We start from the raw sequence: 15,568 nt of genomic DNA, 5'->3' as shown, positions 1-15,568 counted from the left end.
TCATGTTCAACGTTGCCGCCTGCGTCGATCCCGTCGTATGAATGTGTGTGTGAGTGAGCAAAAATGTAAGAGTGAAAGGAGGATGAGTGAGAGAGAGTGGCTGGTTTGTCCCTTCAGATGACGCCCCCTGGAAGTCACTGAGAAGGCGTGTTAGCTTAGCTCAATTGGTAGAGCCCTGGACCGGCAATCCAGAAGATGTGGGTTCGACTCCTACAGCTGGCTAACCTTCTCAGTGACTTTCATCTTTCATCGTTAATTTCTTAGGCAAATTGAGGCTTTGTATGTATTTGTCCCTTCTATGTCGTCCCAGCCTCAGAACATCAGTTTTTCTCATCTTCTTTCATGAGTAAAGGCTGCCACGGCTCTGAACCGCCCGCTTACAACAAGGCAAAATACTTCCGCGTCAGTATTTCTTGCGCAACATAAGATCCCTTCCAAACGACAGGTGACAAGAACCCTTGCGATTACTTTCATAACCTTTGCCGGTCTCATTGCGCAACATGTAAGTGCCGCGACAGTAATTCCACCTCTTCGTGGACGTGCAGCTGACCTGCAGCGATGCACTCGTTGTAGTGCAGTGTACTGAATCGCATCTTGGTGTATCCCATTGTGGGTATTGCCCGCATTTAGTACCTGCAGCAGCACTGAGGTGCAGCTCCCGACAAAAGCTTACGCAACACGCGATCGGTGTTCTTTTTCTTAAGCACGACACCATAGTTGCGAGCGGAAGCAGATTAGTTCACGAGTGCGCTAGTTGCGACACGCCGCGGTAGTTTCGGTATCGCTTCAACGTGCTGGCGAAGTGGTTTGGATTGGCTACCGGCGCGCTGCTGCACCCCTCTGAATGAGACCGCTTCTGCCCGCCGCTAGGCTGTCCCGCCGAAAAAATTACGTGGCTCGCGCGTTCCGTGAACTTGTGTCGGCACCAGCTTCCCTCTCCTAGATCAGCGCCCTCAACATAGTGGAATGTAATGGCAAGTTACGGATCAGCCATAAGATTATACTGACGATATAATGACATTGATGAAACGATAATCGTTGTACCACGAGGAGCTTTGGCTTCACTACAATATAGTACAGCTTGGGACAAAAGTTTACGGAACACGGCATCGGCGTATTTCTTCATGCGAGCGGTCTCCTGCAAGCTGTCAGGAAGAGATCGAATAAGAAACGGGTGATCGTCTATTCTATCCATCTCGTAGTATGCATGTCCGCTCCTGTTTGCTGATGGTGTTTCGTTTCAATGGAGAAATGTGACACCCCGGTGTTCCGTAAACTTTTGTCCCAAGCTGTACCAGCCAAATGTTTCCTCTTCAAAGCCACATGCTTTCACGCCCACGTGATTGTATTGAGAACACGTCTAGTGTGTGATGGAATGCTTGGAAGTATGCGAATTGTCTTGCTTTAAATACGAGGTCAGTGCTACAAACATATAAAATAGAATTCTAATAATAAACAAAAGTGTAAAACATGCAAGTTGTTCACACTGCCGCACGCCAACGTTGCCCCCCCCCCCCCTCGTAAACACCACGTTGATGTAAGAAGGTACGACGATAGTAACAACAAGGCCTGTGACACTAATACGGGATTTTACTTCGCCAAACAACTATGATCTAAAGGCAGATTCCTGCACTCTCTAGTTTGAGATTCAGTTTGTACAGTTCACTATTGGCGAATTTGTGTGGTCATTTCATTGCAACACAGCCAAGCGCTCGGAAATTGTGAAGCATGCGAGATTGCTACGCTTTGACCATGCGAACATGACTGCTTGGGTCTGGCAAGAAAAGTTGCCACGGAATGAGCACACAAATTCGCCATAAGGCAGACGTTATTGAAGACTTTGTTGTACCCAGCTCACCATGTTGTCATCCCCGGCCGCGTCCTTCAACACGAGACGCTGAACCCAAGACATGCGCAGACACTATGACACAGATGCAACGCAACACATTACACCTGACAACCATAGGGTGGTAAGGGTCACTGCTAGATCCCATTTTGCTTCAGCATCATAGCATGCGCAACGCACCAACTGAAACGGATAGAAGACGACGCCAAGCAACTCCAGTGTCTTTCACAATGACATTTGCCTCTTGGGATCCTGTCCCGTTCCCGCTGTTTGTGAACGCGTGTAAACCAAGCAATCATTGCACTGAGCATGCATACTTATCAGCTAGGACCACCAGATAACAAAAACGCCTACTGAACAGGATAACAGCGGTCACTGCCGCCAGCACCTTTTATCAGGTAATGTAAGATAATTTATCAGACGCGTGTCCTGAACACAACAGCGTTTGCATGCAATCGTATTGCTCTACAACGTTTTCCAACCAGCCCCACGCCCAGCGCTTTTGCAGCCTCTGTTTACCACCCAAGCCAGATAGGAGGAATGCCATACCAGGGACGAAGAACACGACACGTGTGCTTTCCTTCTGTCTGGCTTGGGCGGTAGACGGTTTTCAACGTGCTCCCCCGACTAGACGGCGCTGCGCTTTCAATATGGCGGCGTCCACGGGAAGACGCTGCATGGACAACCTGGGCCCCTAAGACATTGATTACGTAACACCGCCGCGTAAACCACGCTGGTGGGCTCTATCAGCGTTATCAGCTGACTCATTTTTTCCGCTTCTCGCCCACCACAGAAAAATATAATCTCGACCCAGTCTTCTCGTGACGTCACATGTTTATAAACAGAGGGTCATCTATAGAGCGCATAGTATTCTTATGGTGTCTTCGACTGGTTGCTTCCGATCGCTCTAGAGCGCTTCGGAGCGACGTATCATCTTCTATTTGTCGAAACAGGGCACCCTCACGGCATTCGACTGGTTCATTTGGCGCTCATTCCTCCAATCGGAGCGCTCTAGAGTGCTCTCACCAACGCCGTCGGAGCGGTTAGCGAAATCTGGCTGGGTTCTGGTCACGTGGCTGCGCCGGCTTCCGCTGAGTATAGTGTTTCTGTTCCGCCATGCAATGAGATATTTCTTTTTATCTTTTTTTTAGTTATCATTGAGCACTTGCATGTTCCCGGACATGTGAAAATATATTATTGTACCTGTGTTCAAGACAGGCGACAGTTGTGATAAAAACAGCCATCGTCCAGTCTCTTTGCTATCTAATGTATCTAAAATACTTGAGACAGTAATGTACTACCAGAGATTGTATGCGTTCTTCAAACATAAGATTGTTAATGCACAATACGGATTTGCCAAAGAGAGATCTGTTGAGAAAACCTTTGCATGTTTATGAACTATTGTGCTGCTCATGCTGAGAATCGTGGACAGATAGATGCGGTTCTATGCGGGACTATATAAGGCTCTTGACAGCGTCAATCACGAAGTTTTACTTGAAAAGCTATCTGCCTATGGCCTGAGCGGTGCACTTGTCAGGTGGCTTTTGAGGTATCTTACAGGACCACTAATGTTGTATGGTAACGTCCTCTCTGTACCTTATCAGTGTGTTTCTGGCGTCCCACAGGGGTCAAATATAGGACCTTTATCGTTCAACGTGTTCGTCAACGACACATCGCGTAATGTGAAATATTCAGAGTGTTTACAATACGCGGACGATCTGAAAGTTTACAGGAAGATCGAGCAGACCAGTGCCGCACTATTATTACATTCATGTTATTGAACACCGGTGCACTAATAATGGGTTACCCCAACGCGGAAGAAAGACGCTGTGAAGCACGACTATATACTCAGTAGGTAGGGACAGCATTGACAAGGTATGTGGAGTGCGTGATCGCGGAGTGTTATGGGATTCTGCCGGCATCAGCCCCCTCGCATCATCGTCTCTTTATGTGTGCGTGTGCGTGCGTTGATGATGGAATCGCATGTTACAAGTATTGTAGCATCAGCAAAGCGGTCACTTGGTATGATCTTCCGTGTTGCGAAGTCTTTTAAAAACACGGAATGTTTCTTAACGCTCTATAGATGCTCAGTTAGATATAAACTAAAGTTCGCTTGTGTTGCATGGAGCTTTTTGAACGGTAAACTATCGCGAAAATTGAAGGAGTCTAGAGACACTTCGTATGGAAAGTGTATGGCAATTTTTTTTATATAGAAGCTGTTTCTATGAATATAATTGGGTACTGCACGAACTTGGAATAACCACCCTACGAAGACGTAGGCATGAGTATGGCTCATACTTTTTGTTTAAAGTCGTTAATGGGAACGTTGAGTGACCGGATCCTCTCGCGACGATACGATTCCATGCACCACTTAGGAGCTGTAGAGCTACAACTTTGTTTTATGTGAACCGTGTGTATTTGATTTCGCCTGTAGTCAGATCGAAACTTATATTTAACAGAACTGATTACCAAGATCGATATATTTGAGACGGCGCGAGACTTTAGACATGCTGTACAAGGTCCGGTGCTAGAATGAATAGGCTTGTAACCTTTCTCTGTATTCTTATTTACCACCGTGTTCTATTTTAATCATGTAGAGTGCTCCACTCACTTAGGCGTACAAATGCATGCCATGTTCTGCTTTCTGTGTCGTCGTTGTTTTTACTTCGAAGGAAACACCGGATGTCACGTGAGTTAACGTTCCCTCGCCTATCTCCTCTGCTCGAACCTACAGCGTTCGGCTCGTGCACCTCCGGCTCGGAGCTGGAGTGAGATGCGGTATGACCCGCTCCGGCTCGGAGTATCGGGGCGGCCAATCCAATGCACCATTGCGTTAGAAGACCGTTGATATCGTGACTTCCGACGTACCGCGCCTACCGCACCCAATCAACTGATCAGATTCTGATGAGTCATGCACGCCGCTGTTGGTTCCGGTAGGTAAGGTAGCTTCACCGTGACGTCATCAACGGTCTACTAATTACTAATTAATTACTTAACATCGCCGCGCAAAGCATGCTGGTCACTCACCCGCTTCCGGTGAGGTCACCGGTAATTTCCTGCGGAAATGACGTCAGTGTCCTCGCTTCCGTGTCAAGCGCCTCACAGGTTCCGATAGGCGAGGTGCTTTGTGATCGCTGCGGGATGTAACTACTTCCTAGTCGTTTCAGAAGCAGTATGGGTGGCTGTTGCGCTGTTGCGAAGAGCTGACTATTCCCTCCGGGACTACCGTATGCCAGGTATTCCTTGTTGCTTGCAAATGTTATGCCCAATGTTACATTACGTGCGTGCTTACCGTGGGCAAATTAGTTTATGTACTGTCAGGGACACTTCTAACTTTCTACTCGTTTCCGTGGCCTCGCTCCGATAAGCGTCACCCTAGCGGCCAAGCTCGCAAACAAAACGTAGACTCGTCAGGGGGTGGCCGGGTGCCGACAAGCTATCGCATTGCCGCACGAAGGCGTTGGAAGGACCGATTAAAAAACAATAAAGAAAAACGTAACAAAGCAGACGCGATAACAAACCGCGATCTTCTTGCTCCTTACAAAACAAGGCACGGCACGTGACAACCAGATGAAGATAGTCATATAATTCCCTCTCACACCGTCTGCTTTCCTTTTGTTACGTTTTTTTTTTACACGTTCCTTCCAAGGCCCTCGTGCGAAAATGCGATACCTCGTCGGCACCCGGCCACCTCCGGAGGAGTCCACTTTTTGTTTGCGACCTTGCCCGCTAGCGTGGCGCTTATCGGAGCGAGACCACGGAACCGAGTAGAAAGTTAAAAGTGTCCCTGACAGTACATACACAGAAAAACAGTCTATGAATCAGGTTCTGACAGTCGCGTTTCAGCACTTTCTAAAGATGTTTCTAGAGCCAGGCACATCCGCCTCCAGCGCTCATAGCGTGCATCGTCTGCTAGTTTAGACACGGCAGTCGATCCTTTTCCCATAATTCTTAGAAAGTACCGCTTTTATAGTCTTCCTTTTTGCTTTATAGTCCTGCACTCACTGGAGTCGATGCGAGGATCTTTTAAGAACACGGCCGTGTAGGGACGGAACCACTTTTTTTTTCATACGCACAGCCCCTTCATCGTCATGGTATAACTAGCCGACCGTACTCTGGCTGACCTTTCCTCTCACACAGCGATATCGAACAAAGCTGGCGATGTAACGATATAAATATTTGTGTCGATGTGATGGTGGTGTAAGAATGTCGATGTTTTAACGGATGCCGCTAAATATACCGTCGGCAAACTTATGCTCTGCACATAATAGTGAGTTTTAGTGCATCGTACGCTATCGCTTTTGCGTACGTAAAGGATAGCGTGCTGGTTCGGCGCACTGCGCGAAGCTCTCTTTATGTTTTGCGCGTGCGCAGAACCACCAACGCTATCCATTACGTACGCAAAGGCAATAGCGTACGATGCACTAAAACTCACTAATGATAAACGAAACGCAGCCAGGGACACGGACGAGGAAGTGCACAAACGAACTGCTGAATCTCAACTAACAGAAGTTTACTTGCAACACACATTTAAATACAAAAACAAGACACAAGGAATGTGACAACACCTTATCACAACAGCAAAACAGAAAAAACTAGCTGATGGTTGCGATCCGGGCACGTTCCAAGATATTCCATTTCGGCTGATAAGAGTGACAATGACGGTGTGCTAACACAGCGATCTTCCTCTGGGGTTGTGATTAAGAAGGTCCCCAAGCAGCACAATGTACCGAAAGTCGAGTGCAATAGGTGTGGACGGTATGTGTCTTATCAATGTGCTTTAGTTTTGCGAGTCTGTTCAAGGCCATCCACCTACCCGTTCACCCCTGTTGCACTCGACTTTCAGTACATTGTGCTGCTTGGGTCTCCAGAATTTCCCGAAAAATTTCCCGCTGTTGTGATAAGGTGTTGTCACATTCCTTGTGTCTTGTTTTTGTATTTAAATCCGTGTTGCAAGTAAACTTCTGTTAGTTGAGAGTGAGCAGTTCGTTTGTGCACTTCCTAGTCCGTGTCCCTGCCCAAGCAGCACAATGTACTGAAGGTCGAGTGCAATAGGGGTGGCCGACATGTGTCTTATCAATGTTCTTTAGTTTCACAAGTCTGTTCAAGGCCTTCCACCTACCCGTCCACCCCTATTGCACTCGACTTTCAGTACATTGTGCTGCTTGAGAGTCTGCGTTCCGTTTATCGTTATGGTACAGTTACCAACTACACCGCATTTCTACGCTCGTTATGCTCTGCAATTGTTCAATGTAGGTTGACCATTGTGACGTCTATATATAAGGCTCTGAAGAAAATTCAGTCCTGGTTAACATCGTTGCGCGATGTTATGATGCGAAATGTACCATTTTTGTATTCGAAATAATCAAAATGGCGGTGTCACGAAGAACTGTTGAGACGCCGCTACCCGAACGTACAACACAGAAGCGGCTGTTATTGCAGAGCTTCTCATTGCGAGTCCGGCCGCTTGAGTATTTTGCGTCATGGCACCTTCTGGAGAGCAGCGCTTCATCAGCTCTTCACAACACCGCCATTTTTTATTGTTTTGAATAAGTTATTCATATATTTTGCGGGGTGACCTTGTCCTACGATGCTCAATCGCTACGAAATTTACCCGGACTGGACGTCATTCGGAGCCTCATAAGTGGACAGCCTATGTTTTTTATACATCAATCAATCAATCATTCAATCCGCCTTCATTGTGTAATTGCTGAGCATGACATTCCGGCTCGGCTAGACTTTTCAGAAGGTAACGCCCTGTATGTCGATAAAGTATCAATTTTTGAATCCACGTTTTCCGATATCGTACTTCACGTGATTCGGTATTTACTCAAAATTGTGATATTTTTTGCCCCTCTAGTCGTAAAACGTCCAATGTGTCCCGGGGTCAATGTCCACATGCTGATCGTTTTCAAACTGTACGATACATATGAGAAAGAGAACATTAACGATGAATTGAAACCAGAACGAGCGAGAGTTAAGGACGTTAGTGCCGTCGAATTTTTATGGCGCTCGACCGCGTCTGTCGCAGGCCGATAGCTCGCGACATTAACCTCTTTAATAGCTTTGTTCTGGATGCTTTGAGCTCAGGAGGCAAATCGGTGACAAGGTTCATGGTACTTAAGAAGCATGTTACTGTTGTGTACGTGCACACAGGGTGCTTTGTCCTGTTCGCCCTTTCATATGCGAAGAACTGCTCGATGTTTCGGAACCATTAATTTAACCCGGTGATTGAATCCGAAATGTGTTACGTGGTGAAGCCCCCTTTTTAACAGCTCAAGGCGTAAGGTAGGCCACGCCACACCAGATATGTGTCCTTCGCACATCGTTGTAAATGCATAAAGCGTGTTTTCTTTTCGGACGAAGAAAAAAATAAATAAATAAATAAACATAAAATGCGCACCTCATGTTCCTGCGTGAGAGCTTTCGATGTTGTAACGTGATCCATCACAATAATTACCCTCGTAAAAACACAAACATGCGCCATGCAAGCAGCACCAGTTCCGAACTCCCAGCCCTTCCTAAAAGCTGAGTCGGCCGTCTAAAACTTCGCAAACATTGCCCAATGCCTGCGTCGTCGACAGATACCTCCCCATGTCAACATTATGCAGTAAAAGTTGGAACGCATCCTCCACACACACAGAGAGAGGGAGAAGCCGGATATATCCAATAAAACTCACTAAAATAAGAAAAATAGAACAGTGGCAAAAGCGAAAGAGTATGCACATTAGAAAGAATAGGGGAAGCTTCATTTACTGTGTTGGCTTCCCAAACACGTTTACTCCCCAGTATCATACTTTATTCTGCTGGGGAGGCTCTTCTCCCGCTCCCTCCTCTCCTCCCTCTCTCCTCTCTCTCCTATCCTCCCGCTCGGCGTTAAAGGGACGGTCCCATCCGTTCCAGCCGATTCCGAAACTACGGTGCCATTTTATTCCTCATTGACCACATACCACGACGTCGAAAATCCGACGTGGAATAGTGGCGTAGTTTGACTGCTATTCGACATGACAGGAGCAGACGCCGGATGTTGAGTGTACGCTGGAAGTTCGCCTCTAGAAAAAGGAGGAAACATCCTTCTCTACAACCAAGGTTTTACACCAGTCAGAGAATGTCCTTGAGAAAATGGATGCTACATCCGCGCGCACACACACACACATTAGATGGTGATGAGAGAAGCAGACGAAACTCGCGAAACACCACAGGGGTGACACAATCCCGCCATTGTTGTAACTACCCTCAAGCGGGTGCCTTTGCCAAAACAGACATCTTGTCCTGGTCGCACGCCATAGCGAACGTCATTTTGAAGTCATGTGACTCTGTTGACATGTCGTTGTGCCGCTTATCGACATATATCCGTCGTCATAAAGAGATGAACGTATTTTGCCAGCGTAAACTATGCGGTGCTTCTTCCGCAACGTGGTAGCCCATTTCCCCTTAGTTTGAGTACATCGCATCGGCTCAGTGGGCCTTAACGCGCGGTCGTCATCACATCTTTGGAAGTTGTCAACGGTACGAGGCCTTATGTGCAAAATTGCGCGTTTTACTGCGAGATTATCGGACAAAAATAATTACCGTGATCGAAAGACATCCAAAACGTCGCTCAGAAACAACAACCCCATTGTTTACGACCGGTTTGACCGCCAATCACGGGAGCCGCCATCTTTAAGGGACGTCTGCTGTGACGTGCGATCAGGACCTGTCCAGGATGCATTGCGTTCGCCCAGCACGCTTTCGTCCACGGAGCAATACATTGGGCGCCACCCCTGTGCGAGAAACAAAACCTTCCTTCTCTGCTCGACCCCTCTTCTCGCTCCTCCTCCTCCTGTTAGGGAATGACGTCACGCTGATGTCGTTGCCGTCGGAGCCTCCGCAGCTGCAAGAGCAGTGCTGATCTTAAGATTATATTTCAATATCTTCGCACTTTTCGGACGAAAAGGAAAAAGAAATGGTCAAGTAGATTGTTGGCCGATGCAGAACATATGGTGATATCTCGTGGGTTTCAGAATGCGACCGTCCCTCTAAGTATGACATATCCTGCATGCATATCTGGACCTTGTTAAGGCGGGCAGGGAAGCTCGAGTAATATGATTCGGCAGTTCCTCCGCCATCACTATTTCTAAAAAGAGTTCCGAGTTTGAATGTAAAAAAAAGGGGGCAAGAAATTCACTTCTGCTACTCCCATAAAGGACCCCGAAATGGATGGACCGCACAGAAAGGAAAAAAGAAAACAATCGAAAAGAAATTGAAGCTTCCGCCGCTTACTTCCTTTATAAAGCCAGCAGAAAACACGGATCGGAGGCTGCAGTGTCGCTGTTTTCGCAGATATTCTTCGTAAGACTGCTAAATATGTAACAAACTAGATTCCTTCCAGTAACGCTGAAGGACATGGGCTGGGTCTCTTCGCATAGTGTTAAATTGCCGCTGACCGCGAACAAATTGGTTTGGCGACAGGGTATGAGAAATGATAATATTTTTGCACTTCAGTGCCCCATCAACTTGCCAACAGTATCTGACCAGCAACAATGCGCGCTGGAGTTGTCTCACCAAGAAAGCACCGTCTTCCGGGGCTTGGTAAAATCTCCACTGACGGCATATCAGCGGTATTCTTTTTGTTTTGTTTAATCCCAGTTGAAGGTTTTATGGAGCAGCAAAATGTCTCTTTATAAATGTTTCGTGTTTGGATGCGGCGTTCTTGTGCAATAAATAATACGAGCTTTTGCGAAGCACTGATGAACGGGGCGGAGTAGCGAAGTGCCCCCTAGAAACCCTCCACTTTGCTCCCTCAAAGAGCATGCAAGTGAATGAGGGCAGCCACTCACTTCGTGAGGTTCGCGGTCCCGTTAAGAGAGCCGACCACGTGACTCGTGACGTAGCCCGGCGCGACCCAAAACGCCGTACCAGTAGCGGTAGCGGACGAATTTGAGGTGTCGAACAAGAGCGTACGGCTGCACCTCATACGGGGTCTCCTGACGTCACTCGAGGAGATCCGGCCGGGCCGACGCGTGCGTTCTCCGGTCGTTTTCGTAAATTTGATTGCGCAGTGACAATGCACCACACAACGAAAGAATGACTCCTCCTACATACGCTCCTGATGTACCGCTTAATGAATGAAGCACACGCTTAAAACGGATGGTGGTGGTGGTGGTGGTGAAAGGGTTCGCCGTTGTCGGCCTCACATAGGTGGGCAACGTCACGACTGACGCCCTGGGGGAATGTGCGTCCTGGGCCGACTTCTAAGGGTGGTGGTGGTGGTGGTGGTGATGGCGAGAGCAGGTCCCCCAAACTCACCTCGGAAAAGCGTGCAACGAGGAAGGCCGCCACTAGATACCCCACTGTTGCCGTTCCGGATCACTTCAGCGCGCTAAGTTTAGCGGCAAAATGTTTTTGTTGTTTCTGCGAATGAATCTAGTCTTTATATGTCCAAATAAAACGCGTATAACAACTTTCTGTGTCGTGTTTCACTTTTTGGTCCCGTTTTTAAACGTGTTGAGCGATCGGAAGGATCTAGTGCACGGCTGCGTGCATCACATAGCGTACCTGTCGTACCAGGCGCCGCAGGCGCAGTCGTCCATTTCTCATTCGGTGACTTGGCCTGGCTTGGATTGTGCTTCAACTGGATCTTTAGCGCGCTACAACCAAACGCAAGCCAACGTCTGGTAACAATGGGGTATCTAACGGCGGCCTCCGGCATTACACGCATCGGGATAGGAACAAATACATGGGAAAATGGCGACCTTGGGGGACCTGGGCGAGAGGGCTAGCGACTTCTGAGGGGCTTCACCGCATAGCACGATCCTAGCCAACCGCCATCCTGAATGACATCGTTCTGCCCCTGATTGGTTAAAAACTGAATGCCTTCGCCTTTTTGTGACACTTATGCTGTTATGTTAATTGTCACAAAAAAGGCGTACGCCCCGTGCTTTCCAGAAATCAGGAGTGATGAAGGTATCATTCTGTGCAATGTTTGGCATTCACCATGCTATGTGGTGAAGTTTTGTTTTAAGGGTGCAGGGTTTCGAGACATGCTGAAATGCCACTTCTAGTCGTAAAACGTCCGACGTGTCCCGGGGTCAACGTGCACATGCCGATCGTTTTCAAACTGTACGAAACTACGTAGTTTCGGAGTGGCACTGTTCATAATTGTCACAAAAAGGCGTACACCTCCCGTTTTCAACAAATGAGGGCAGATAACGATATCATTCGACATGATGGTTGGCTAGGAGCATGCTATGCGGTGAAGTTTATTTGTAAGAGTATGGGGCATGTCCGCATTGCATTGCAAAGCTATCCCCCCCCCCTTCGAGTGTTCGTTACGGGCAATGTTTCTACGCCTGCAAAGCTGCAATTTGTGTCTCTTCATGCAAAACACTACGTGAAGTAAGTTAGCCGGCTATCCCGAATAAGGGAGACACCTATTCGCTTCGCAGACGTTCCTCAATTGAGCTCCCGATTCAGTCGTTTCACTGCACTAAGACATAGGCAGACAAAGCAGCTAAACAAATTCCGTATGCAGTAGAGTAGAGATACTCCTCGTTTAAAAAGGCAACAGTATCCCGGGTTGGTCGCGAACGTAGTTCCTAGTTAGGACCATAAAAAGACCTTCGCATGAATAGTCTTTGGCGGTGTATGTCAAAGAGATGCGAATAAGCATAAATTTCCATTCGCTCTTGGCCTTTAAAATCAGAGATGTATGCCCTGCCGCGTCTGCTTCTTCTAATACGGAATACGAATCATATGAAAGAAAGTGTATAGTCCTGGAACGGTATTGCTCAGGAATATGTACAAGGACCGGCAAATTACGAATGCAAGGTGATGCCTTCGTGACTGTGTAGTGACATTTAATGTGACTTAATCATCTCATCTCTATTGCCTTAGTTTACCCCGCCCGCACTTCCACCTCCCATCCTCATGCACATTACTCTCATCTTATTTTCTTAAATTCTTCTTTCACCTTTTTAGTTTACCTTTTATTTCCTAATAATTTCTTGCGGAATAGCAAGCCGACACATCGTTTGACTGACCTTTCTTCCTCTGTTGTCTTTTTCGTTATGTTCTAATAAAGATATCCACCCTTTCCACTGACGTGCCATTCATTTGAATGGCAGGTGGAGAAAAATTGACATCAAATTCAAGTAGAGGGCACTTCTACATAGGGTACTTCTAGAGCGTTTCTTTCGTGCCCGTTCATTATATTGCTAAGTGCATCTGGTATCGACTCTTTGTCCTTCGGCAGAGCTTGTATTGTGTGACGGATTGTGTCCACCCCCCATGGATAGTGACCGAACGTTCTCATCGACATCGATCCCATCTTGGTCTTCTCTATATAGGGGGCTGTCGTTTCCAACTGCTTCAGTATGAGTGATTTATTGACTGATCTAAAGAAAATACCGATGAAGTGTGTTCACGCAACGATCCTCTAGCCAGCTGTCATTTCGGATGACATCGTTCTCTCCCTGATCTGTCGAAAACTGGAGGTGTACGTCTTTTTGTGACACTTGTGCAGCTACGTTAATTGTCACAAAAAGGCGTACGCCCCGCACTTTCCATAAACCAGGAGCGATAACGGTATATGGTCCTGTGCGATGATCGACCTTCAGCGTGTTGTGCGGTGAAGCCACGTTTTAAGAGTGCAGGCTTGAATGATCGAGTTGAGTATTTGTTTGATCGAAAACGGCGGTTCTCAACTCAGTTTATTCCAACTGAACTCAGTTTCCAACTCAACTCAGTTGTGATAGTGGCGATGGAACTGCTTCCCGTAGTCGGCCACCGTCAGGCGGGCATCGTCACGACTATCGCAGGCGAATAGTGCCCCCTGGACCAATTTCACGGGAAACTGTGCCGACATTGGTCTTAACGCGTCTGACGAATCCGTCTCAACGTCTCATTTGTCTCATCCGTGACAAATCTCAAGATCCGTCGACGGCTGTGTACTGTCAACGCCGCCGGAGGTTCTAACGCTGAACCGTCCAGAAAAACTCGCGAACTTGCATAATTTCTTTGAGAGACGGGCCTTTTGCCTCCTCTCAAACTTTCGCACGTGGACATCCAGCCAATCGCTGCAGACGATTTCAAAGACGAGCTTTCTGTGGCTACCGGTGGCTGCCCATGCGGCTCGTCTCCATAGCTACGGCCACCGAAAGCACGTTTGTGATTGGCCGACTCTTAGCTGTTACGTCACGTCGTCTAAACGATCAGGCTTTGTTTCTAAACTCTTAAAAATGAACTTCACCACATAGCACGGTCCTAGCCAACCATCATCCCGAATGACAACGTTCTCGCCCTAGATTTGTTGAAAACGGGAGGCGGGACCAATTTTGTGCTCATTATGCACGGCACAGAATAGGCTCCGCCTCCGGTTTTCAACAAATCAGGGGCGAGAACGTTGTCATTCGGGATGATGGTTGGCTAGGAGCGTGCTGTGCGGTGAAGTTCATTTTTAAGAGTGTAGGTGGTGTTGAGGCAGTCCTTCTCCTGGAGCGTGGAAGAGATTTAAAAAAAAAAGATGTCCGGAGGGGTGAAAAGAGCCTCGTGGGATGCATATTTGCGCAAAATATATGAGTGCAGCAACAAATTTCTCAAATCTCGCGGGTCAGAAAAACCTCTTCCCTCGGCGGCCAGTTTGCTACGTCATGCCAATGCGCCAATAGAGAAGCGTGCATCCATTTTATTTATTTTTTATTCGTATTTATTTGTTGTATCGGTTATATTTGTTATATATGTGTTATCAGTTGTATCTGGCGCCGCCCACAGTGTAGCACCACCCGTCTTGTATCTGAAGGAGAGCAGTTGACCCGTCGTCTTGCGTCCTTCCGCTCCAATTATAACGCTCCGCTGATCGGACGTCACAGTAGTCCGAAAGGAGTAGGGAGAGATCGCCGGTAGATTACGTGGCAGCTCCTGAAAGTGCTCTGCTCGTGTCACGCGGCAAAAAAAAAGAAAAGGAAGAAAGGAAAATCGTACGCTCAATGCTGCCTTTTATGCTTCTAAAGATGGCAAAGAAATGTGCAAATGCAGGTGTTGCTAATTTTGCCAAATAATGTCAGGAGTGATGTGATTGATTGATTGATTTTAAAAGAAAAAAATGGAGATGGTAGTCTCGAGCCACTGGCCACAGGACTGGCTACTCCAGGACGCGTTATTAATAAAAGAAAGGGAAACTACACTAACCTCGACGCTTTGAAACGACGCTTTGCCGAATAATGTCAGGAGTGATGTTAATGCTTTTAAATGGATAGCTTTCTTGGGTCACCCGCTGTGTAGGTCTGTCCGTGTCTTTATGGGCCAAGTGACACCACGTGACAGTGCCGCCACCACGTGATTGCCACACTCTGTTTACGGTGCGCTGAAATTGTGTAACCACAATAGCAACAAGTACTAAGCGGTTTGGTAACACCAATTGCGAAGTTGTGAAATGCTGATGTTGTAACGATCCAGAAAAATATGAACATATTAAATGAATTGAGTAAACTTTAGAACGCCTTCAACAAAAAGTTAACACCATTTGCAAAAAAGAGTGTCGCCAACGATAGATACATAGATAAATAGGTGCTTTATTTAAAGTGATAAAGTGATAACACGATAACCGATGTTCCCATAAAACTACCCCTATATTTGAACGCGTTTTCTTGTCTTTCTGTGTGTGTGTGTGTGTGTGTTCTTCGCTCTTAAAAGAGACATTCACCGCATAGCACGCTCCTATGCAACCATCAGCCTGAATGACAT

The 15,568-nt window shown here is 47.2% G+C and overlaps 1 protein-coding gene across 4 annotated transcripts in view; it reads left to right on the top strand.

The window, feature by feature from the left end:
* Positions 1–2,169: 2,169 nt before the first annotated feature.
* The window catches only part of LOC135366066 (parathyroid hormone/parathyroid hormone-related peptide receptor-like), a 91,454-nt gene continuing 78,055 nt past the window's right edge, over positions 2,170–15,568 (top strand). For 3 of the 4 annotated variants that reach the window (XM_064598714.1, XM_064598716.1, XM_064598713.1), the window contains exon 1: positions 4,973–5,082. The gene's annotated coding sequence lies outside the window, so the exon portion shown is untranslated. Of the gene's footprint in view, positions 2,245–4,972; positions 5,083–15,568 lie in introns of those variants that run through there. The other variant, XM_064598715.1, reaches the window with a different exon arrangement.

Source organism: Ornithodoros turicata, chromosome 8 (assembly GCF_037126465.1).
Source record: "Ornithodoros turicata isolate Travis chromosome 8, ASM3712646v1, whole genome shotgun sequence".
Taxonomy (NCBI): domain Eukaryota; kingdom Metazoa; phylum Arthropoda; class Arachnida; order Ixodida; family Argasidae; genus Ornithodoros; species Ornithodoros turicata.
Note: the sequence above shows the minus strand (reverse complement) of the source record. Positions and strands in the feature narration are given on the sequence as shown.